The 26,439-nt window shown below is 36.7% G+C and overlaps 1 protein-coding gene and 1 pseudogene across 8 annotated transcripts in view; one reads left to right on the forward strand and one right to left on the reverse strand.

Moving 5' to 3' along the window:
- AFG2A (AFG2 AAA ATPase homolog A) overlaps nt 1-26,439 on the reverse strand; it is a 530,081-nt gene that overhangs the window by 221,131 nt on the left and 282,511 nt on the right. The gene's annotated exons all lie outside the window — the stretch shown is intronic.
- Nucleotides 9,008-9,820, forward strand: LOC112933622 (TATA box-binding protein-associated factor RNA polymerase I subunit D-like; annotated as a pseudogene).

Here is a 26,439-nt window from a genome sequence, read left to right on the forward strand (position 1 = left end):
ACACTGAGGGTAAGGTGTGGTAGAGGATGAATGAAGTCAGCAGTGAGAAATCAGGTCAACCCTCCAGTACTTGAAAGACTCATGGAGGAGGATTGGAACTGTCATTCTTGTGAGGGTTTAGAAAGCAAAACAGGAGACAGGTTTTTGCTCAAAAAAAGGAAAAAAAAAATATATGTATATACACGAATCACAAGCTGGCCAAACTTACTCTCTAGAGAGAGTAAATAAATAAACATATGACAGCGATATGGTAGATTTTATTCAAACACTGGAAATAAACTTTGTTTACATGGCAGAAAAGAACTTTCAGTATGCTATCACCATTCAATCTGCCCTATCCTACTTACTTGTATGTACTTGCACTCTTACCTTTCCTTCCTGTTTCAATGGATGAACTGTTCTAGTTGCTAAGACCAGTCCTTCTATTTATGCACTGGATTTCATTCTCTTTTCCTAAGTCAAGATTTGCCACTATAATTGTTCCTCCGCCTATAATCAACTTTTCCCACCAGCATAAAAATATGTTGCAATTACTCTTCTTAAAAGCATAATCCCTCCCTTGTCTCCATACCTGTTTTAATCCACCACCAGCAAAAGTCCTTGGAAGAGCTGTCTTTATTTGTAGTTCCCTAGTTCCTCTCCTCCCAATTCTGACTCAAGCCCACTCAAATGAGACTTCTGACCCTCTAGTGAATTGCTCTGTCAAGACCATAATCCAATGATCAACATCTGATACCAATCACGGCCTCTCACTTTCTTCATTTGCACACTGGAACACCCCCACGCTCTCTTCACTTCAGAAACATTAGCTTCCTTGCTGTTCTTAAATACAAAACCTCAGTCTTGTTCAAAGCATTTGCACCTGTTCCTTCTTCTGAAATGCCCTTCCTCAGATAACTAACTTGCCTTAGGTCTTTACTCAGATGTCACCTTTTCAGCGAGGTTTTCCCTGGCCACCTTATTTAAAACTGCTGCCTCCTCTCTTATAATCCTTTTTTCCTTTCTTGCTTTATTTTGCTCCTTATCTTGTTACTGCCATTCCACATACTGCATTTTCTTTTTTAAATCAACTTTTATCATTTCTGAAGTTTTAGTTATTCAAGATAATCTCTACAGCCAACATAGGGCTCAAAATCATGAACCCGTGATCAAAAGTTGTATGTTCCTCTGACTGAACCAGCCAGTCACCCCTCATATATTGCATTTTAATTTATTTTGTTGGTTTGTTCCCCTCACAAAAATGAAGCACACACAGAGTGCAGACTTTTGCTTATTTTGTTCATTAACGTATGCTAGTGCCTAGAACTTTACCTGGCACATAAGAGATGCTCAATAAATACGTGGTGAATTAATGAATGAGGACAATGAAAGAAAGAAGGAGAATATATACAGACAATAAGGTTTGATACTTGACAACATTAACTAAAGTTAAGTCCTCAGTCCTAACATTTTATTTTTTGACTAAATATGGCATTTATGCCTTACAGCAGGTGCTACACTTAACTTTGGCAGAATATTAAGACGGCTTACAAAAGGCTAAAAAAACAACTATCCCACAAACTTCAGAACCACTAAACTTGCATGCTCATGTCCTAATCTAGGTTCAGCAGAGCTAGCTTTGACTACTACTGATTTCAAGTGTGCTTTTGGCCAGCCTTCTGCAATATGGGGCTGCATTAAATACCTAGTAACCAAACCAAAATAGTAGAGATTAAGTAGAGATTAGAGCTCAATGGAATGTTAAACAAAGCTCTCAGCTGTGATACTATTTTATATTCCTGAGTGGTTACAAATAACTCCTGAAAACATTCAAAGTGTGAATTCACTTTGGCCATCCCTTCCCCTTCTTGACCTCGCCGCTACCCCAAGCACACCTTCCCAGAGCTCACCGCAGAGGTATCCTTAGCTCAGGGAAGCACAGCTTGTTCCCAGCTCTGAGTACACCATCTAATACCCAGCTCTGTGAAACTGCTGCTCCAGAGGGGCTTTCTGATTGATGGATGCCTGACCAGGGGAGATCTCAGTGACTCTGGGGTACTGGTGGACTTATGCTGTTGTCTCTCTCAAAGCCTACTTGTCCTGTCTGTCAGTCATATCCACGAGCTTCAGCGGTCCTCCATCACAGAAGTTCAGACCAGTGAAGGCACAACAACTCTTTCCCTACTTTCTTCTTCAAAAATCACCAGGAATGTACATTCCTGGTTCGCCGAACAACAAACAAGGCAGTTCAGGAAAATGTGTGATTTGTTAAAAAGTGACGCTTCTTGTGAAGCAAAAAATCTGTTTCCAGAAATATATTTCAGAGGTAGGAAATAAGGATTTAAGAAGAAAAAATTACTATGTAAAAGGAAAAACTGCTAGCTACAAAACTAGCTATAAAAACTATGTTAAAAACTATAGTTTTTAAGCTATAAAACTATGCAGTTGGCTTCAATTTTATAAATCAGAAAGTATAAAATCAAAGATACATTTTAATGTAAGAACTTTAAATATAAATTAAAGGCAGCTATATGATGCCTACTTAGCAAGTGAAGTGAAGTAACTGACATGGGAAGCATGGAATGCTGGGATAGAAGACTACTACTGATGAGGATGATAACAGTTACTACTACTACAGCCAGCACCACCAGTGTTCTAGACTTGCACATGTCTAATCTACGTAAAGCCCATGAGGTAGGTAGCATTCGCCTTCCCTCACCATTTATAAATGAAGAAACTGACATTTATAGCATGTAGGTAAATTTGCCCAACATCACACAAACAGGCATGTGGTGGGTCCAGATTTAAATATCCAGAATCTTTGCTCTATCCATCATATCAGGCTGTCCCTCCTGTAGCTCAGATGAGGAAGAGAAAACATCTACTGGGAGCTCAGAGACACTAAAGAGTAGACTCTTGAGGAATGAGCTTAAAAGGAATGTGAAGATAAAGATAGTGGTGCTGGCAGCAAGGCCCTCCATGTGAGGGAACAGTCCTGAGCAAGGCCCAGAGGTGACACAGGGTGGGCTGAACCCAGGGACTCAAATGAAGTCATCTCACAGGACTGGGGTGGTTTTTTCAAACTGTGCTCCTTGCAGCCCTCTAAATTCTCTTCAAGTATCTCAGGCACTGAGGAAGGATAAGAAGGAAAAGGCTAAGAGTATAGGGAGAGAAGAGGTCCAAGAAACAGAATTCTGGGAATATTTTAGCTTAGATTGATACTAGGAGAGGAGTGTGTGTAAGAGATGAAGAATTAGAGGAACCTAAAACAGTCCACATGAAAACTGGACGAGGGTCTCAGGAAAGGGGTATTCTGGGATATGGGCAGAAGGCAAGCCAAGGACTCAGAGCTGGTTACTGGATTGGAGATGAGGAAACAGTGAGATCGGCTCAGCAGTGGTGGAAGGAGGGAGAGGCCATCCATCAGGGTTTGAGAAGTAAATCAGGAGTGAGGAAGTGGAGGCACTAGGTGTGCCAGATTTTTGAGAACTTTGGTGGTAAAAAAAGGAGACAGGTTGTAACCTAAGAGTAACAACAATCTAAGTAAGATTTAAAAAGGAACACACTACCCAAAAGTGGATGTAGAACAAGAAATGGTATTTCCAGAGTTAATTTTTAATTTCCTGCATTCACTGCTGTAAGAATTTCAAACCACTTTGGCATATATATCCTGGCATGTGCATGAACTTAATTGTGGAGATAAAATGCAGTAGCAGCTTAGACAGAAACCAAAAATCCTCTGTAAAATTACTGGTATGGTTACATTAAATCTTCCTCGAACTTCTAATCACCCCAAAATTTGAACTATTAACATAATGATGAAAGGTCTTTCCTCCAATGAGTAAAGACAGGTGCCCCAAAATGTAGCTCAGAGAAGTTTGTTGAATGAACATTAGCACAAAAAAACTTAATAACAAATACAATAATGATTATTCAAAAACTTCAGATATTCTCCATTGTCAAATACTTTTCCTTTGTATTCATGTTTTATTTGTTTTACCTTAAGTCACTCCCAATCATGCTGACATCTACTACTGATGATTATATTAGACCTAAAAGTGTTCTTAAACAAATGAAAAATACTGACTTCCATTCCTGAAAGCCCTGCTTCCAATTTTCAAGAGGAAATTAAATAATGTATAAATCAAATACTGGGCCTAAGCCCAGACAGCTGAACATCGTTTTGTCCTTTCAAGGCAAAGAGGAAGTGTCTGCTGTGGCAGAGACATGCCAAGAGAAATAAAGCTTAACCTCAGCCCCATGTGAAAGTGATTTTAGATAATCGGGGGTGTCTGCAAATAGGTTAAAAATGGGACCACATACTAACAGGGAACGTTCCATGGAAGTTAAAAGATGTATCAAGATCTAACCCCCACCTTAAAAACAAAATATGTTGGGAAAATGGCATGGCCTTAGAAACTTTATCTAAAGGCAGCAGAGGAAAGGGAAAGCAGACAGGGAGGAGAGAGTTGACAAGTCAAGGGGAAATTAAAACGTGTTTCCGCTTACGAATTACTATAGATTCACAATTTGATTTCTTTGTCATTGTAATATCCAAATTCAAAACGGTTGTCTGTGTAGAGGAAAATAGGATGGGGTGGGGGAAAGGGAGACAGGGAGAGAAAGTGAATATAAGTATGTGGGTAGAGTGGTAGATGGTGAAATTATTTAAATCAGGGGCCAACAAATTTATGTCAGGTAGCAATTTTTTTTAGATTTTGCATAGAACACAGTCCCTCTTGTAAGTACTCAGATCCATCTCTAGTGTGAAAGCAGCCATAGGCAATAGGAAAATGAATGTGTGTAGCTGTGTACCAATAAAACTTTATGGACACTGAAATTAGAATTTCATGTATTTTACTTCTACTTTTGATTTTCTTCAAAGACTTAAAAATGTAAAACTATTCTTAGCCTCCAGGTCTTACAAAAACAGACTGTGGGGCAGATTTGACCTGCAGACCCTAGTTTGCTGACCCCTGATTTAGTTAACTCCCCATTACACAGAACATTCATATGAAACTAGGCTTGACTCAAATTGTGGATTCTGGGTAAGAAAAACTGGCATTTTTTTCTTTTTTTTTTTTCCCCCTGTAGATGAACAGAAAGATGGTAATAGTGGTAGGAAACATTTACTTGAAAGATACAGCAGATCTCTCTAAGCCTGTAAAAAAGGCAAGTATCTACTTTTTTCTAGCAGAATACTTTTTACACTAGTATGAAATCCAAGTTTATGCAGTTAGAAATTTTGAAGCCAAATGCTACATAGCCATTAATATGCAGCATTATTCAGGGATCAAGAATGATTTTTACAACATTATCCCCCGTATCAGAATTTAATGTTTTATAAAATCCTTTGCAGCAGAATGCTACTCTGGAATTATATGTAAGTTTCCATCATCACCTCTATGGAAACCAGAGAGCTGGTGACTAGAAGGATTTTCTGATGGAACATATGCTTTACAGATCACATGGTGATAAAAACTTTATGGAGCATCCGACCTAAACTATCAGAAACAAAGGAAATATAAAAGTGCGAGGCATCTATGTTCATAGTTTTTGTGAAGCAAAATAATTTTTTAAAAGATTTTATTTATTTATTCATGAGAGACACACACAGACAGAGATAGAGACAGAGGGAGAATCAGGCTCCATGCAGGAGCCCAATGTGGGACTCGATCCCTGGACCACGGGATCACTGAAGGCAGATGCTCAACGGCTGAGCCACCCAGGCATCCCAAAGCAAAATAATTTTTATATAATAAATGTTCTGTTATGGAACAAACACTGACTTTTCCTTTCTGTATTAAAAGAAAATCTTGTAAAACATCCTAAGTAGCTGTCTCACAACCTTGATCTCGGAAGTATGCCATTCTTTCTTTTGCCTTCCCTTCCCTGTCTCCGTCTTCTTCCTTGTATTGTTATTTTCTTTTGGGGAGGGGGGTGGATAATCTCAGTGCTTCTCCTGAGCAAATGAAGCCCCCTTCGTTAGGGAACTGCTCCTCAACCATTTCAATCCTTTGATAAACTAGTCTTGGTGCCCTGTCCTTCAGGCCACAAAGACAGCTGCATGACATTGCTGATGCAGACAGGTAGCATCCTAAGCGTAACAACAATTCATGTAAGGTTTAAAAGGAATACGCTCTCCAAAAGTGGTTATAAAACACATTTCCAGAGTTGTATTTTTATGGACCAATCACCTATGGTATACAGGATCCTGATTAGTGTGTAGTGTATCCTCAGGCTCATTAAAGAGAACTTGGAGCATACTTTTTTTATTTGATGGCAAGTTCTGGGCACCAATGCAATCCTCCATTATAATGTTGTTTGTATAAGGAAATATAATTCTTTCAGTAACGATCTGTTTTGTGATGGTCTCTAGGAACTGACTGGAGGGAAAAAAGCTGCTTTAACCATCCACATGGATGTGACTGAGGTTGGGAGAAAGGGAGGGCCGCAGAGAGTGCAAAGGCTGAATGTGTACAATAGGCAGTGGCAAAAAGGGCAGGCTCAGAGAGTAGCCTTTTATTTCCTCCCATCCTGTTTCTTCTTGTTGTTGTTGTTTTAATAGACTTTTTTTTTTTTTTTTTTTAAGAGCAGCTTCAGAATCACAGTGGAAAATATAGATACCTCTTGTACCAACATATACACAGCATCCCCCATTATCAATATCCTCCAGAAGAGGGGTACATTTGTTAAAATCCATGAATCTACACTGCCATATCATTAGCACCCAGGGTTCATAGTTTATATTAGGGTTCATTCTTGGTGGTGTACATTCAAATCCAGGTCTGCCTAATTCCTGAGACTGAACTCTTTATCTCTGCAATACTGCTAATCTGTATATATATTTTGCATACATTTCTTTTAGTTGAAGCTTTAAAAGAAAGTGTCTTTTTAACCAGAGACAATATGATCTCACAGTAAGGAAATAAATTAATAAATTTCAGATTTCTTTACCATAGTTCTAAATCTTGAGGTCTATTTCAGAATCCACAAGATTTGCATCATTTATACCCAGGTATTCTTTATATCAGAGACATAGAGATTACGACTTAAAATTTCCCTCTAAAACTTCAGTACAAGGGTGCCTGGGTGACTTAGTTGGTTAAACATCTGCCTTTGGCTCAGGTCATGATCCTAGGGTCCTGGGATTCAGCCCCATGTTGGGCTTCCTGCTCAGGAGGGAGTCTGCTTCTATCTCTGCCCCTTCTCCCTGCTGGTACATGCTCTCTCTGTCTGAAATAAAATCTTAAAAAAACAAACAAACAAACAAAAAACAAACCCTCAAAACCCCAAAAAAGCTTCAGTACACAAGCCACCCTAATTTATAAATACAGCCAATTTCTGGAATGTACATACCCAAGAAAAAGCATCATATTGTACATATGCATTTATCACATACTTTATATTTTGTTTCATAAACAAAAATTAAGACATAAGCCAATTAAGTCAGTTAGCTAAGAATATAAGTCAAATTGCCACAGGACTTCCTTTTACCTCCAGGTCATTTTCTTGACCCCAAAGAGACTAAAATAATGAAAACACATTGTAGGTAAGAACCTTTTAAAAGAACAAATCAAAGACAATAGTAGAGGCAACTAGAACTTTATGAAAATACCACTAGCAATCTCATTTACTACACTACTTCTAGGGGTTCTCATTATTTGGTTTCTGTAGGCTCCCAAAGTCATTTACCAGAAAAGGGAATACAGAGACTCAAGGGGTAGAAATGGGATATTTTACAAAGTATCACTGTCTGTATTGTTTACATGTAACTGGAACACCATGAGGTTCAAAAAAACAAAACAAAACATCAGACAATCATGGAAGAAGAATGTGTCTGAAGAAAACATACTATGGAGAAAACTAAGGTGGGATATAATTCAATTAAAATAACAGTATATGAGTTGTTTTTATTCGAACCCTGGAATTTACTCTGGGAATCTTCTTCTTAGTTGAAAATATGACCCTCAGTGAACTTGACTTTGACCAAAATGTTTCAAATAGCTCTCTTGAGATCAACTGATGGTCCTTTATTCCAGATTATTGCCTTAGGTTCTTTCATGTAAGAATGACATCCTGTCATTACCAGATGGCCTCACACATGATCATTTCTAGATTAAGTCAGTGCCTAAAGCACTTGTCCTAGAGAACTGGGTAATTGCATATGATAGAATTTTGTTTTTAAATGTACTCTTTTATTTATTTATTTTTTTAAAATGTACTCTTTTATATAATTAATCTGAACCTTGCCAAAACCCAGTATTGATCCATAATTGTTATCATCAAAAATCAAAACTCATAACCGATGTAAAAGGAAGTAAGCACGGTCTCTTTACCTTTAGTGAGTGTCATGGTGAGGGCCTGGGACTCAAAAGTTTTTGTTAATAGAATTAAGTAAGATTCAATGGTTTCAGATATTCCAAAAAGAACATGTACTACTTCTTTACAGAGACAAATTTTTAGGGTAGTAAATTTTCACAAAAATGAAATTGCATGCATTCAGTCTTTCACTCATCAAACATTTATTAAGTACAAACTGTGAGCCAGGCATTGTTAAATCTTCTCTGATCAATCAATTCACTTTAAGATTCTGAAGCCTGGGCAGCCTGGGTAGCTCAGAGGTTTAGTGCCACCTTCAGCCCAGGGCCTGATCTGGAGACCTGGGATAGAGTCCCACGTCAGGCTTCCTGCATGGAGCCTGCTTCTCCCTCTGCCTGTGTCTCTGCCTCCTTCTCTCTCTCCTCTCTCTGTCTCTCATGAATAAATAAATTTAAAAAATCTAAAAAAAAAAAAAAAAAAAAAGATTCTGAAGCCTTAATGCTATTACAAAGGCATTCTTTCTGGAAAGTAGAAATGGTTTTCAGATCACTGCAAAAGAACAAGTATTAAAATAATTGAGAAAACCCTTTAAGACTACACTGAGTTCCTTCCTTCTGCATGGTTGTTGAGAACTCTGAAGCAAACAAGTGGTGAATACAATTTGGAGAGGACTTGGGGGAGAGTAAGTAATGAATTTTCTCAACCTATAATGGCATCTAATTCAGCTGTAGAAATTGACAATGAAAGTGATAATTCTTCTGGTAGCAGCTTATTTAAGACTCAGTGTGTCCCTTACTCACCAAAACAGGGGCAAAGAAACCCTATTAGAAAGTTTGTTCGTTCATCTGGAGGTGTTGAAGCAAGGGATTCATCTAGTGACTCTTCTTTTGAACCAAGACCACTGACATTAAAAGCTATTTTTGAAAGATTCAAAAAAAAAGCAACGTAAAAAGAGGAAATATAAGCCAAAAGAAAGACCAAGGGGAAGACCAAAAGGAAGAAAAATCACTAGACGCTCCCAAATAAAGAAACAAGTTAAAGACAAAGGATCTGGGTTCCCATTTTTAGAATCTGAGAATGTAAAAAAGCCATTACCATGGAGAAAGATTTTAAGCTTTGAGCAAGCGGTGGCAAGAGGATTTTTCAACTACCTTGAAAAAGTGAAGTATGAATACTATCTCAAGGAATCCTTGAAACGAATGTTGGTGAAGATTTAGAAAGGGAAGATTTTGACAGTCGTAGATACAAATACTTGGATGATGATGGATCTCTCTCTCCTATCGAAGAGTCAGAAACAGTGGAAGAGGCTGCAACAACTCTTGACATGATGATGGATGTGATATCAAATTGGCGGACAATAATGAATTTATAGTAAGTTCTGAAATACCAAAGAAAATGAATCTGTATTTAGGAAGAGGAATATACTGAGGAAGCTGCTTCGTCTAAAAAGAGAGCATCAAAATCCAAAAACATGGGGCAGAGGATAGAATGGTTTGAAAAGGAAGAGATAGGAAGATGAATATTAAGGCTTTTCACTTGAAAACAGTGTCTGGACTTAAAAAGGATGTTTGAGAACCAGGAAGATCATTTATCTATTTAGACCCTAAATGGTGGGAAGTTTTTGAAGTATGTCCATATTCAAGTGGAGATCCAAGAAGATCTCTGGACAGTGACAGCTGTGGATTGAACAAAAGTTTGTTTTAAAAGTGCTATTTTGAAGATCATCACTCTGGCTTTGGTGGAACTATGGTGATTGGCGGCAGAAGGAATCACATGTCAAATATCTTAAATAAAAATTTTATTAACTTTGTCAAACATCTTAAATAAAAATTTATTAATTAAAAAAAAGACTACACTGAGTTACAGCTAACATAGTATATAGCTAATTTTTGTAATAGTGAATCTGATACTAGATTGTCAAGTAGGTCAGAATGTAAGCAATACATAGTATAGTAGAAATTTCATTTGAGCAAAAGTGTTTCATAGACAAGACCACTAACACAGACAGGTCCTGACCTAAACAGTAAGTATGTAAAACTAAGAGACTAAAGGATCATTTGTCACATCAGTATATTCAATCTGACTTTCTTATCGAGAAAATAGTGTTATCTGTAGTAATAAAATCTTCCTATGAGTATATGATCATCCACATATACAGAGCCTCTCATTTTTCTTTATGCAATAGATCTATATTAATTAAAATGTTACATAATGGATCTTTTCACTTGAGGGAAAGTTCCAACAAAATGAAAACTAGTCTAGATGATCAACTCCATTAAGAGAATCCATAGACACCTTCAACTCAGTATGTTTATGATTTTAAAAAAATCAAATTTTTAAAATTTGATTTTCTGTATACTGTTTCTCAAAAAAGAGACTGGACTTTACTATGTATTACATCACACATGGAAAAGGGTAAAACTTAATCTTATATATGAATTTAATAATTCTATGGGTCAGATAAAAGACTCATGAAACAGATTCCAGTTGAGGCTTGTGATCACTGAATCCATTCCCCTTCTTCACCTCTCCAGGCCCTTACCTACAAAATCATTTATATCTGCTATGATCCTTACTTCTTTCTCAACAATATAAGAGAATAGGGTTCCCTTCCTTCAGCTGAGGGCCAAGCCTTACTTTTTGCTCATGATCCCAATCCTCTCTGACCTTCCTTCATTAGTTATTCCTTTCCCCATTTTCTTGCCTGGATGTTTTCATTCTCCGTCTGACTTTTCCTCCTCAGTCTATAAACATACTTGTCTATCCCATCCTAGTCCTGGCCTCACCAATATTTCTCCAGATATCAATCTAATCTCTCTCTATTCTTTTTTTGTTCAAATTTCTTAAAAGAGACACCTACACCTCACTTTCCATTTTCATTTCAGTTCTCCACAATTTAGATTTTGCCCTCACTTACTCCTGCTCTCAATGAAGTCGCTAATGACTTGCATATTGCTAAACTCAATAGACCCAAACCTTTCTGTTGTATTTGGTAATGCTCGGTATCCCAGTGATTTCCAGAACCCATTTCTGCTTTGTTTCTTATGTCTACCTTTTAGATTTTGGTGTTCCAGATTTCTTTCTTGGACCCTTTATTCTTCCTATTTTAAATATTCTACAGTGTAATCTCCTTTATTCTCTTGGTCTCACCTCCTAATTTGTATATCAACTACCACCTGCTGACATCTCTTCCTGGGTAATTCAGAAGTCCTTGATAGTGAACAAGTCCCAATCTGCCCTATATTTTTTTCTCTCACTTTATGGCACTATCATCACCTAAGGTAGCTACTTGCAAGTCACCTTTGATTCTTTTCTCTTTCTAATTAATCCCCTAAATCCTGCTTCCTAAATGCTTTATGAATTTCCCTCATTTCACTATCTTTAACTAATACAAGGTTAGGCCCTAATTAATATTCCTTCATGTGGGCTATTACCTCGGCTTCTAGTCTCATCTATCTTAACTCTACTCTTCATACCACAACTAGGGATATTTAGTTAAACCTTCCAGTAGAGCAAAACTAAATCAAGTGCTATTTTGAGGCTCATTCACAAACTCCCAGGCTCAGGATGGATGGGGTAGTACTAGATACTGTAGCCAAAGAGGACAGAGCTGAATGAATAATGAGTTGGCATTAGACCTTGGTAACCTCTGAGGCAGAACATCTTGTACTAATATGACCACTGGTTAGGACTAATTGATGATTATCACAACTTTAAACAAACAATTCCATCCAGAGCTCAGATTCTTTAGGAATGTAGGTTTGGGTCATATCAACAGTATAAGAACTCTACTTTGACTTGATGAAGTACTAATCAAGGGCAAAGAGGAACACGAAGTGTCAATGGAGAAAGTAAGTCTTAAAGAATATAGTCCCATTGCCAAGTGCAGAAATTATGAATGTAGCCTTTATTTTTATTTTCCTTTTCTTTTTAAAAATGATACTTTGTCATTAGCTTTTCTTATATCTTTTTCTAACCATTGTATACAGAGGAAAGTATTACTTATACTTACAATTTAATCCCTTGGTTATAGCATTTTTTTTTTTTTTGGTTGTCAAATGATCCTCTATTGAAATACTTTCCTTTGTAGGGCAGAACATATTTACAGTTGTTTACAGAATAACAAGACACTCGTCTGGAAGTATGGGTAGGTAAGTGTGTGTCTAATCTGTGCTTTCAAGAATAGAACATATACACTGATCAATTATACACGGCCTATCTCATAACATTTTCCTCTTCTCTAGTATATACCACTGAAATGAGTCTTCCAGCGGCCTTATCTATAAAGGTATGATTTTGTTCCCCTATCAGAATTAATTAGTTGAGGGGCAAACACATGACTCAGAATGAGGCAATCAGATTCTTTCTCCACAGACTTTGGAACTGAGAGAAACAAAAGTTGAGGGTAAATGATTCACATTCACAGCTGCAAAGCAGTTATAATTTCTGTTGTTGAGGATTGTGGAGTCCTTCTAGTCCCTGACAGTCCAAAGTCCTGTTCCTTAAATACTGAGATATCATAGTTTATTTTGAAAATATCCTTTGTTTTGGCTCAAATCAGTTTTAGCCAGTATCTTTTACTTACAATAAATAGAAACTTAACTACTATATAAGTGTGTGTGTGTATTTTAAGACTTTATATATGTATGTATGTATCTGTGTGTGAGAAAGAGAGAGATGGAGAAAGAATCTTAAGCAGACTCCACACCCAGCTGAGCTCAACTCAGAGCTCAATCTCATGACCCCGAGATCATGACCGGAGCTGAAATCAAGAGTTCAAGGCTTAACCCAGTGAGTCACCCAGGCACCCCTTAACTACTATATTATACTTGCTGTTACAGAAATATCATTTGCCCAGTCTTCAGGCTGAAAGGGTTGAGTCAGTTTTGATGTTTGACTTTGACTCTCATCTTTACTCCATTTACTTTGTCTTCTTTCTACTTTATACCACTCTTAACCTTTCTCCTAGCTTCCTGACTAGCCATCTTGTTTCCAGATTAATTTTCCAAAATCATAGCTCTGATATCACTTCAGAAATTTTCAAAAGTTCTTTAGGCTTACCTAGTAAAGGATGAGCTTCCAGAATGTACATATTCTAGGCTCCCTACAAAATACTCCTTACCAAACTTTACAGCCTTACCTCGAAACACTGAACAGCTCATTTTTCAGTATGTCTAGGCTCTAGTGAATCACATATACTTCTTTGTCTCTGCCTCTGCCTAAAATGCATCTCTCCCATAGTCTCCTCACAAAACTATTTGTATCTTTTAAAGGCTCATCAAAATGTTAATTCTTCCATGAAGGCTTTTTTGATCTTCCCCCACTGGATGTGTTCTCTATTTCTTTTTAATTTTCATTGCATTTATTTCCCTTTCTGGACATCCTACATTGCTCTCATAATACTCTTCACCATTTATGTTGAAACTTTTGTGATCTTTTTCTTCAGTGAGGGTTACTTTCATCTGGAAGCCTCTGAAGGCAAGTTGAATTTTTCCTCCTGTTCCATATGAACTGACTGCTCTCTAGCCCTGCAGCACAATGCTCATCCTAAGACTTTCCATTATTACTCTTTCTTGTCTTCCCATTTCTTGAGTTATTCTTTTGTTTAGCTGGCATGCAACCTTAAGTAACTTTGTAAAAACAAGTACATGTTGAGTCTCTTCAGGAATATTATAAAGTGCCGTTATTCAATCTTCACATTTCTGAAGTTTGGTCTGGCATATAATGCTAAGTTATAAATCATTTTCCTCAAGGTTTTGAAAGAAATCTTCCATTGTCAGTACATTTGTCTTCTCCAAGCATTCCCTCCTCCACCCCACTCCCATCTACTGGAAACATTCAAAACCAGTCTAAAGGAACAATGAATAGCCAAGGAAATCAGGATTTAAAGGCATAGGTTTTGGAGTCACACTTAGGTTTAAATATTGATTTCACTACATGTTAGCTGTGAGATCTTGAAAAAGTTACTTTAAGCTATAGTTTTCTCTTCTGTAAAATGAGTATACTAATTTTGTACCTCAGAGGGCTGTTGTATTAAAATAACTTATTTTAAAGTACTTACTATTATGTCTAACACATAGTAAGTACTCAAAATTTTGGCAAACATTCCTAATATTAATATAATGAAGGCCAATAAAGAATCTACCATATTTTCCCCAACAAAAATGATTTATAACCCAATTTAAGTAGTATAAGTCCCTGTGAGTGATCTAAGAGGCTTGTATCTCATGTATCCTTATCAGCTTCCACAGGTGAATATACCCCCTTTCTGGCTGTAACTTGTCTCTAATTCCTGAAGTTCCAGTTCTTCTGGATCATTTTCCAGAATATAAGTGAAGCTGGTAAGGGAAGCTCTGATGTGAGAGGACTATCAGGAAAGCAATCCTAATGTTTAGCATCCAGTCATTTAACATCCAGTGGAAACTGAAGGAGAATGATACTGTTAAACAGCAAGCCAATGTGAAGAGACATGGAAGGGAAGTTTCATGGGTTTAAGACATACATGTGCATAGCCAAGTTTTGCAAATAGTAAAATCCTAGAGATAGACTTAGTGTGTATTTAGTCAGGAAAGTAATGAAGTTTTCCACTGCCTCTGATGACTGGTGGAAGCACTGATGAGTTGATAGGAAAGAATATTCTTGCCAGCACCTCAAAGAATCACTATGCACTGCAGTGCATTTTTGTTAATGTCATCATGATACTTAGCTTCTAAAATACTAATTATCTAATCCTTTCAAAACCAGTACAGGTAAGTCTTATTCATATTCCAGTGAGAAAACCAAAATTATCAGTATAGTTTTGGAACATAAAGAAAGAAAAACAGTGACATACTACTACTAATTATATACATACATCACAATTTATCAAATACACAATGAGTCTCAAGTACCTAGGCAACTTCGTGCTTAGGAATGAGTAAACCAGCTAGAAACCAAAGGAGAGTAAAAGGAAAACTTAACACAGAGGGTTCAGGATATCCTTCAGGCCAAGAACATTGTATGAAAAACTATATAAAAATGAAGCTTACAGGCAAGGACACCAAATAAGGCCATAGTGATTGAGTACTGCCTAAGTTAAGGGGTGAAATTCACATGGACTCCCCCTGCCTCCCCAGGGCTATGCATTGCTGTGTTTCACTGGCAGGAATTCATGAATGCCATCAACTTTTGGTTACAAAAGAGTCCTCATCAAATTTTTTAAATTAATAAATTTTTAAATACCCCCCCCCCCCCCCCCCCGCAATGGGTATTTTTAAGCTGTTTCCACAGGCAGAAAGCCAGGAGATGGTAAAAAAAGAGCTGAAGATACCTATCTTCAAGCCATTACAACTATTTCTTGCCAAGTTGGGAAGCTACAATTTTCCTTAAAGGTGTATCTAAGTAATGCTTTGACCTTGAAATAGCACCTAAATGGTTGTTGGCTTTGTTTTGTTTTGTTTTGTTTTCTGGAGTGCTACAGTTACTCTCTAGCATTGTGCTGCAGTAGACTATAAGGATATCATCAATTGTGTTAAATCCGGGTATATCCTATTACTGATGTGGACATAACTCAATGACTCTGCTGCTTCAGAGGTGTTACAAAAGTCCTCAGAGAAGGATTGGGGGATAAAAATGGTGGGCTGCTCTGCTGATTTTCACATGTAACTTATATTCATAAAACCTACCCTCTGAGTTGAAATGGTAATCTGTGCATCTGCTTTTTAGGTTGAGCATAAAAAGATAATAATATATCTGTGATTCAGTGTATTCTTCTAATTGTACTTTGATCAAGCTTCAGGTTAAAATAATTTGCCAGGATACTCACTTGCTTAAGGTTTTAATTCTTCAAAATTACAGGTAGAGTTTTTTAAAAGTTATGTTCCTTCTTTTTTAATTTCATAAGTTATGTTTTCTGCATTATTTAGTTGAACAATCTAAGAGGAACAGATGAATGGGAAAGCAACATGAACTTAAATTCTTTGATGCACACAGCATAAAAGGTTTACAGTTATATCTTCATTGTATTTCTATATTTACAAATAAATATAAACATTAACCAGTTCTCAAAATGTTTGGTTAGGGACTACCCTTCCTCACAGAAAGTATGCAAGTAATAAAGGCAATGAAGTCGGTATTTTTAATACTTAACAATGATAAATCATTTTTCAGACAGGAAAGCTATTGCTATGTTCTACTATTGTGTTTTATATTTTCATGGTATGCAGGCAGATTCAAACCCGATGTCATGGGCATCCCATAATGACCACACTATACAAAAATTGAAATTCTCATAGCATTAAGTTATGTTTTTATTCTTTAATCTCATCTTCTAGTTTTATTTACCAGAGGAGATTGTATCTGGAAAGCTATTTAAAACTATAAATCTGTCAACAGTTGCTTTTACAGGAATGACATGGGAAAAAAGAAAGGATAGCAATTAGAGGGACAAAGGATGTATTACAAGGAACACTGGACATACAGGACTTCCCACCCCAAATACAGTGCTATTTGGATGTTCTATGTTTGCCTTAGTCCGTGCTTACAAGGGAAAATAAATACGAATTACTAATTTCAAATTTAAAAATGTACGGAATATAAAAATTGGAGGTTCTAAATTTTATTTGAAACTGAGGCAAAGCCATTTTATTAAAAAGAAGACTGGGGCAGCCCTGGTAGCTCAGCGGTTTAGTGCCGCCTTCAGCTCAGGGTGGGATCCTGGAGACCCGGGATCAAGTCCCATGTCAGGCTCCCTGCATGGAGCCTGCTTCTCCCTCTGCCTGTGTCTCTGCCTCTCTCTCTCTCTCTCTATGTCTCTTATGCATAAATAAATAAAATCTTAAAAAAAAATAACACAGAAACTTAAAAAAAATAAAAATAAATAAAAAGAAGACTGATAGGTGCACACTTTTCAAGATGGAATTTTGGTGGTATTTCACATACACACAGACACACAATCTCATTATGTAAGCAATGCCACATGAGTGTTCTGATTCTTGAGTCCATAAAACTCACGGGTGCTCAGGTTATAATTCTGAGAAATAACAGTGAAATAAGTCATGTGTTCATTAGTTTTAGTTAGAGCAATAGTTTTTAAACTGCTCTATGGAATCTCCAACATGCCCAGAAGTAACAGCACGAATAAAAGGGAAAGGTATGCAGGTGAGATAGGCCCCAGTTTAAGCAGATTCATTCTTATCTTTTTTATATAATAGTCTTTCCACACAATATTTTATATGAAGGAAAATGTATGAAGATATATTTTATAAGTATCTGCAGAGCTGTTCTAGACTCCAGAGGGCAATCTACCAATCACCTGCTTGTCTGACAGCAGGACAGGGGCAGAACAAGGGAGGGGGCTTGGAAGTCTCAGCATGAAGTATATTCCTTGTCATTTAATACTCTGTTTTTAGTTTGACAGTGCCTCCCCCCCAACCCAACCTCATATGGAACTGGTTGCCTTCATGTCCAGAACCTCTGTAGTTCAACTTTTCTAAAAATATAAAGCTCCAGTTTTCTGTTGAGGATTGTCTCCTGTCTGTGAAGAGCAGGGGAAAGAATCTAGATGTGTACCTCTTCTATGTAAAGACTTGCAACAAAGTCCATTTTTAGCCCTTCCTCCCTTTCTTCAAAGGTGCCCTATATTCTAATTTCTTGAGTCTTTCTTAAGTTCTTTTGTGGCAATCAGATGCTTCTTATCAGTTTCTCTTGCCTAACGTTTCCAGCATTCTCTAACCTGCTCATTTATTGTCCAGCTTCAAAAATTTAACTTATATTTTCATCTGCTGTCGTCTTCTTTATACTCTTTGTCATTACTGATTTATGCATTTCTTATTCTTTACTTTCATTTTAGTACAGTTCTGAAGGGAACAGATGTAAATGAGTGTGTTCAGGTTACCATTTTTAATAAGAAGTTTTATGAATTTGTTTAAGGATATTCAGTCAGTTTCTACAGGTCGCCCATACATTCAACATACCTATGTCTTAGAAGTCAGCACTCAACATGCAGAGCCACCTGCATGTAGAATCATGCCAGCATTCTGTATCTTGTGGCCTGGACATCAATTTCTGAAGTACTTAATGACATTACTAAGATATGCTTTTCTAAATGCTTGACATTTAAAATTAGTATTTGTCATAAAATACATACGCATATTGAAGGGGAAGTCTCTAAGACTCCAAAACACACAGACAATGTAAGACTATTACTAATTTGATGATGTTTCTTACAATTGATGGTATCTTATAATCAAGGATAAGATAGTACCCATCTGAAAGGGTAGTTGGAGACACAAACTAATTCTTATAAAATCTTAAGAACAGTGGCAGAGATACTATGTGCTTATATTCTAGTTGCTTTTATTAGTTTTCCCAGCATGCTTCTGCAATGTAGTACTTTCCCACTCAACTTCTTCTATTCTGTTAAGATAGTTTACTATGTTAACATATCATAAAGTATATAAAATCACCAAACAGTACAATAATGAGTTGCTGGCTTATTATTTTTTTAAAATATGCATATGTATAAATAGTGCTGTTTTCAGAAAAAAGTGAGATCATAGTCAGTATGAAGTTTATAGCATCTGGACCCATGAGGCACTTAATTTTTCATTTGATCATTTATTCTTCTACTTAAAAAAGTCCTAAAGCATCTCTTAAGTGCTTAAGTTCTGGGGATACGAAGATATGCTACAGATCCTCTCTTTGGGAAGCTTATAATTCAGCAGTTGCAGATGACTATGAGGCAGGGTGTTGAGTGGCCCATGCAACAGAAGTTGTGCAGTCCTTAATGGCTGATTTAGTTATACTGATTCTGGGGACATTTTACAATATACTGAAAGTATCATATTTCTATAAAACAGGGGGATTTGATTTCAGTTTGGAGCCCATGGAAGAAGGAATTCTTTGTCAAAACGTATGTAAACACCTTTCCTTTTGCCATGAATCCAGATGGTGTGAAGGCGGGATGAGGCCACCAAAGAGAGCACAGATATGGACACAAGGTTTCAGTCAGAAGAGCCAGAGCTATACAGTATCATACATATCATACAGGCACAAACAGCATTTTGATGTATAAATTGGAGAAATAAAACCTTTTTCTGAAACTAATATTTTAAGGGCTCTGTTCTTAAAGGCTACATTGAGGGATCCCTGGGTGGCGCAGCGGTTTGGCGCCTGCCTTTGGCCCAGGGCGCGATCCTGGAGACCCGGGATTGAGTCCCACATCGGGCTCCCAGTGCATGGAGCCTGCTTCTCCCTCTGCCTATGTCTCTGCCTCTCTCTCTCTCTCTGTGACTATTATAAATAAAAAAATAAAAAATAAAAAAAAATAAAGGCTACATTGAGGAAGCACACATTCTAGGACTTTGCAATAACAGCCCTGAAATGAGAAAATGACTTGTGGATACAGTGTGAGATAATAGCACCAAGATGTGGTTGAGATATGAAAGTGAACCAGAATATTTCCCCTAGTCATCCTGTAGGAATGAGAAACCATCAGAAACTATTACAAGGCAGCAGATATGCCAGTAAAATCTACACTGTGTATGTTAAGATATTTTCAACTTTTCCTATCATCACCAAGTGTTAAATTGAGGAACCCATGTTGACTTAGTTACCAAAAAAAAAAACAAAACAAAAACAAAAACAAAAAAACAACAACAACAAAAAACAAAACTGGCCTACGTGGATCTTAAGTCTTTAGCCACGTTTTCAAAACCTTATCCTTACACAAAAATCAACTTGAAATAGATTAAACACTTGAACATAAGACCTGAAACTACAGAATCCCTAGAAGAAAACATAGGGAGTAAGCTTCTTGACATTGGTTTTGGCAATGATATTTTAGATTTGACACCGAAGGTGAACAAAAGCAAAAATAACAGCTGGGACTACATCAAACTAGAAAACCACTGCATAGCAGGGAAAAACATCAAACAATGAAACAGCAACCCATGGAATAGGGGAAAATATTTGCAAACCATATCTGCAAAAAGGGGTTAATATCCAAAATATACATAATATATAACTCAAGAGCAAAAAAACAAATAACCTAATTTAAAAATTGGGCAAAGGACCCAAACAGACATTCTTCCAAAGAATACATACAAATGGCCAACGGGTAAATGAAAAGGTAGTCAACCTCACTAATCAGGGAAATGCAAACCAAACCACAATAAGACATCATGTCACACAGAACAGCTATTATCAAAAATATAAGAAATAGCAAATGCAGGTAGAGATGTTGGGAACCCCTGTGTATTGCTGGTGAGAATGTCAACTGGTACAAGCATTATGGAAAATAGCAAGGAGGTTCCTCAAAAAATTAAAAAGAGAACTATCATATGATTCAGGAATCCCACTTCTGGGTATATATCCAAAGACAATGAAAGCATTATCTTTAATAGCATATCTTGAACATGTTCTCTGCAGTATTAATTATGATGGTGAAGTTACAAAAACAACCTAAGTGTCCATCAATAGAAGGATGAATAAATATAATGTGGAGTGTGTATGTGCATACACACACACACACACACACACACACACACACAGACAATGGAGTATTATACAACCTTAAAAAAGGGAAATCCCAAGGGTGGCTGGGTGGCTTAGTCGGTTAAGTGTCTGCTTCAGCTCAGGTCATTATCCCAGGGCCCTGGGATGGAGCCCCACATGAGACTCCCTGCTCAGTGCAGAGCCTGCTTACCCCCTTCCTCTGCTGTTCCCTCTGCTTGTACTCTCTCTAATAAAATCTTAAAAAAAAAAAAAAAAAGGAAAAAGGATCCTGCTATTTGCAACAACATGGATGAACATGGAGGGCATTCTGCTAAGTAAAATACACCAAAGACAAATAGTGTATGGTATCGTTTACATGTGGAGTCTAAAAAAATATAAATAGATTAAAAGTTAAGTTGAACACAGAAAGAGAATATAGAAGAGTGGTTTCCAGGGGATGGAGAGTTGGGGAAATATAAAGAAGTTAGAAAAAGGGTACAGGGCAGCCTGGGTGGCTCAGCAGATTAGTGCCGCCTTCAGTCCAAGGTGTGATCCTGGAGACCTGGGATCAACTCCCATATTGGGCTTCCTGCGTGGAGCCTGCTTCTCCCTCTGCCTGTGTCTCTGCCTCTCTCTCTCTCTGTCTCTCATGAATAAATAAATAAAATCTTTTTTTTAAAAAAAAGGGTACAAACTTTCAGTTAATAAGATTAATACAGGGTCTGAGAACCTAATGTATACCATGATGACTAGAGTAGATAACACTATTGCATAACTGAAATTTGCTAAGAGAGTAGAAGCTAAGTTTTCTCACATATACAGCTCACATATGTGAGGTTATGGATATGATAATTAACTTGAAGGAGGTGGTCTCTTTTCACAAACCATCATTTTTTTTAATATTGTATTTATTTATTAATTTATTCATGAGAGACACACACACACACAGAGGCAGACACAGGCAGAGAGAGAAGCAGGCTCCATGCAGGGAGCCCAATACTGGACTCGATCCCGGGACTCCAGGATCATGCTCTGAGCCAAAGGCAGGCGCTAAACCGCTGAGCCACCCAGGTGTCCCACACAAACCATCATTTGTATACTTTAAATATAATTTTGTCAATTATACTTCAATAAAGCTGAGGAAAAAAAAGGAAAGGAGAAGAAGGGAAGATAAAACAAAGGTGAATGTTTATTGTCTATACTAAACTCTAAATGACAGCTTGTCTGCTATTGCCACTCAAATGTAACTGTGTATTTAGTTCTTCTGCCAAGGTTTCATTCTCTGGAGTTGTTGTAACATGCAGGGCATGACCTATTCATTCTATGGTCATTTTTAGCAGTATAATAAAAGGCACAAGTTTACTCTGATTCCCATAAGGTAACTTTGTTAATTCTGGGGAACCTGCATGATATGGAATATAATTTTGTTTCTGCTAGGTTTGAAGTTTTAATTTTTAACAGTTGCTTATGATCTATGTATACAGGTGGACATAAACATACATGCATCATATGTTGTGGTAATAGGACACTCCACAAAATACAGGTAAAGCTATGTCCATGTAACAAGAAAAAAATTACCTTAGATTGTTCAGTATTACTTTATATAGGATTTTGTTAAGGTCTTTTTTTTTTTTTTAAATTGTGTCACCAAAAAGAGATAACTGAATAAAGGGATACACTGATACTCATTTGGAAACAGAAATCTTCAGATTGACTGCAATATTTGACTTTGTCTGAAACAATTTAAAAAAAGCAATTTTTATTTTCATACTAATTCACTTCTTTAAATAAAATGACTCTTTCAGATATTTGTCTTTATAAATCCTTTCTTCCTTAAGAGTATAGTCTTAACTACTGTTCAATTGTCTAATTTCATTCCTTTTTAATCTCATATTAATTATACAATTCATCTATAGAAATTTTTTTTTTTTAAATTTTATTTATTTATGATAGGCACACAGTGAGAGAGAGAGAAGCAGAGACATAGGCAGAGGGAGAAGCAGGCTCCATGCACCGGGAGCCCGACATGGGATTTGATCCCGGGTCTCCAGGATCGCGCCCCGGGCCAAAGGCAGGCGCCAAACCGCTGCGCCACCCAGGGATCCCTATAGAAAAATTTTACCAACAAGTGTCAAAAAAGATAGTGCATCAGTTACTGAAACAGGGAGAGAAAACGAACCAACCACACACCCTATCACTCCAGGTCTCCTTGGTTATTCTCAGCAGCCTTCAGTTCCTCTGTTGTTTTTTCCTTCCCAGCCCCAGGTATTTTCCCAATAATGATGCTGTCAGCTTGGGAAATACTTCTGGGGACAAAAATAGGTTTTGGTGGGCTCAGTATAAATTAATTAGGAAGAAGAGCAGAATTTCATATTGAGATCTGAAGATGGACACTATCTTCAAAGTCTGAAAAGCATGTCTGAAGTTCTAAACTTTCCTCACAAACTATAAAGTTTAATGACTTTGGAATTTTTCATCATTGATAATTTATGAATCTCTCCTAGAATTTTTTTTTAAGACTTAGCTTACTTGAAAGATTCAGAATTAAAAACACACATTGTTTGAAGAAGAGCAATACAAACTCTTATTAAGACACTAGCCAGGGAAAGGAGAAGAGTATTGTTGATACAAATCTGCCCTTCCTTTACTGAGACAGTAACCTAGGGTTCCTTAGGAGGGACAGTTATTTTGTTCTTCATGGATGCATGCATTGGTAAATGACCCATTGCATATAATTCCTAAATGAACTTGAGTTCTAATCACAAAAATATTAAGAAGGTAGTTCTAGCTAGAATAAAATAAAGAACAAGGTGGGGGCAGGCTGGGTGGCTCAGCGGTTTAGCGCTGCCTTCAGCCCAGGGCATGATCCTGGAGACCTGGGATCGAGTCCCACGTCGGGCTCCCTACATGGAGCCTGCTTCTCCCTTTGCCTGCGTCTCTGCCTCTCTCTCTCTCTCTCTCTCTTTCTGTCTCTCATGAATAAATAAAATCTTTAAAACAAACAAAAAGAATAAGGGGGGTACAAGGTGGGGCATGGAAACATTAGGCCAAAAGAATCCCAATATTTTAGGGCAGTATTTTTGTGTAACCTGGATGCCATTTAGTAATGGTTCCTCAGTTTTTAAATCTGCCTTCCCTCTGTTTTCTGTATAGAGGCAAGCAGGAAAGAACCTTAGTCTAAAAATATTAAGCTTTGAGCTTTTCTAATATGCACAGAATTACCAAAGAATGATCATGTATTGCTGCCCTGTACCTACTGGGATAATACCAAATAGGTGTATGTCTAAGAGACATGTCAGCAAATTATCATTCAAAAATCCTGGGATGCCTGAGTCGGTTAAGCAGCCAACCCTTGATCTCAGCTTATGTCTCAATCTCAAGGTTGTGAGTTCAAGCCCTGCACTGAGCTCCACACCAGGCAATGAAGCCTACTTTACATCAATCAATCAATCGATCGATCAACCATCAGTTATCTTTTGAAGATTAAAAAATAGAAAATACTGTAAGTGAAAAAAATTAGTTGCTTTAAATTTCTGGCTTACCATTTTATAATGTGGGAATATTTGTGTTTTTCTCTAGACAGGTTCCCCTAACATTAGCTGTAATACTGTTTAAAAATAATAGGTAGTATTAATAATAATAGGTAATAATAGGTAGTAAAAATAATAATAATACTGTTTAAAAATAATATGATAAAGTAAGAGTCATAAATATATGTAAAGACAGAAAGGCTCTCAGGAATTATTTCTTTCAATATAAAGAGATAGAAATACAAAGAAATTAAGACCTGTCTGAGGTAAAAAAGTGACTTAGCAGCAGAACTTAGAGAATGAGACTCCATTAAATCGCTGCCAATATGTGATGTGACAAGGTTTCTGAATCAGAGAAAACTTTAAAAATGTAAAAACTTCTTTCTAGAAAGTAATTCTTCAGTTAAAATGTCCCTCCCCTCATCTATCACCTCCTAGTACAGTTCTCCTGTGTTTTAAAACACGGCTATATAGTACTACCATTGTGTAGTGTGTGATCTACATATAAAATACCGCATGTGTCCAAGTTAAAACTGCTCCTGTTGGGTAGGGAGTCCCAGTTTCTGAGGAGAATGTTTTTCTATTCATACTGGCAGCATATCTGATTCAAATACAGTAGCATAATGTTCAAAGAAAAGAGAATGGTTTTCTTCATGGTTAACAGTTCTTTGAGGGAATAATTCTTCCTTGCCATTAAAAGTTATAAATCACAACAATTATAAAATGAGGACAAAAATAAACTATTGAGCAAATATGGTGCTTTTTATCTATAAACATTTACAAAGCATAAATGGATTCCAAGTATATCTTTTCCTAGAAATAATACATTTAACACTGTTAAATATATCTTGAAAGGAAAAAATTGATAATTTATTGAAATTAAAAATTTCTGCTCTACAAAAGACACTGTAGTGAAAAAATAAGCCACAGACTAGGAGAAAATTTTTAGAAAACACAAAGGTAATAAAGAAGTGATATCTAAAAAATACGGAGAATTCTTAAAATTCAAATGAGAAAACAAATGACCGGGTTAAAAAATGGGCAAAAGATGTGAATAGACAGCTTACCAAAGAAGACATATAGATAGCAAATAACCATGTGAAAATATGCTAAACATATGTCATTAGGGAACTGCAAATTAACAATGAGCTACTACTACACATGTATTAGAATGGCTCTGATCTAAAATGCTGACATCATCAAATTCTGGTGAGGATATGCAGCAATAAAAACTGTTGATGGAGATGCAAAATGGCACAGCCACATTGGAAGACAGTTTGTCAATTTCTCATAAAAGTAAACATATTCTTACCATATGATCCAGCAATTACACTCCTAAGTATTTACCCCAAAGAGTTAAAATCTTGGTTCATAAGAAAACTTTCATGTAATGGTTATAGCAGCTTTTATCACTCAAACTTGTTAAGCAACCAAGATGTTCTTCAGTAGGTGAGTGGAGAAACTACGGCACATGCAGACAATGAAATACTGTTCAATAGTAAAAAGAAATGAGGTATCAAGCCACAGAAAGACACAAAGGAAACTTAAATGCATATTTTTATGTGAAAGAAGATGCCAACAATATTTCATTGTGGAAAAGGGTAAACAACTGTGGAAAAGGGAGACAGTAAAAAGATCAGAGGTTTGGGATGAGGGAGGTAGGGATAAATAGGTTAAGCACAGGAGATTTTTAGGACAGTGAAATTATTCTATATAATACAGTAATGGTGTATCCAAATGTTATTATCATTATACCTTCATCAGATCCATAGAAAGTACACCATCAAGAGTGAACTCTAATGTAAACTATGAACTTTAATCATAATTTATCAATATTTGCTCAACAATTTTAACAAACATAACACAATAATGAAAGATATTAATAAGAGGGGAAACTGGGAGGAGGAGATGAGAAGGGTAAATGAGAACTCTGCATCTTCTGCTTACTTTTCTATAAGCCTAAAACTGCTCAAAACTAAAATGTATTAATAAGAAATATACACATAATTAAAAGTGACATTTAAGAGATAATTCTAGCTACAAAAATATATCTTATTGTAAGATAAGAGAAACACTCCTAATTTTCCTAGCAAGATAAATGTTTGGAGATGAGATTCCCTTATATAACTTTCCA

The sequence above is a fragment of the Vulpes vulpes genome, chromosome 4, assembly GCF_048418805.1.
Source record: "Vulpes vulpes isolate BD-2025 chromosome 4, VulVul3, whole genome shotgun sequence".
NCBI classification, from domain to species: Eukaryota; Metazoa; Chordata; class Mammalia; order Carnivora; family Canidae; genus Vulpes; species Vulpes vulpes.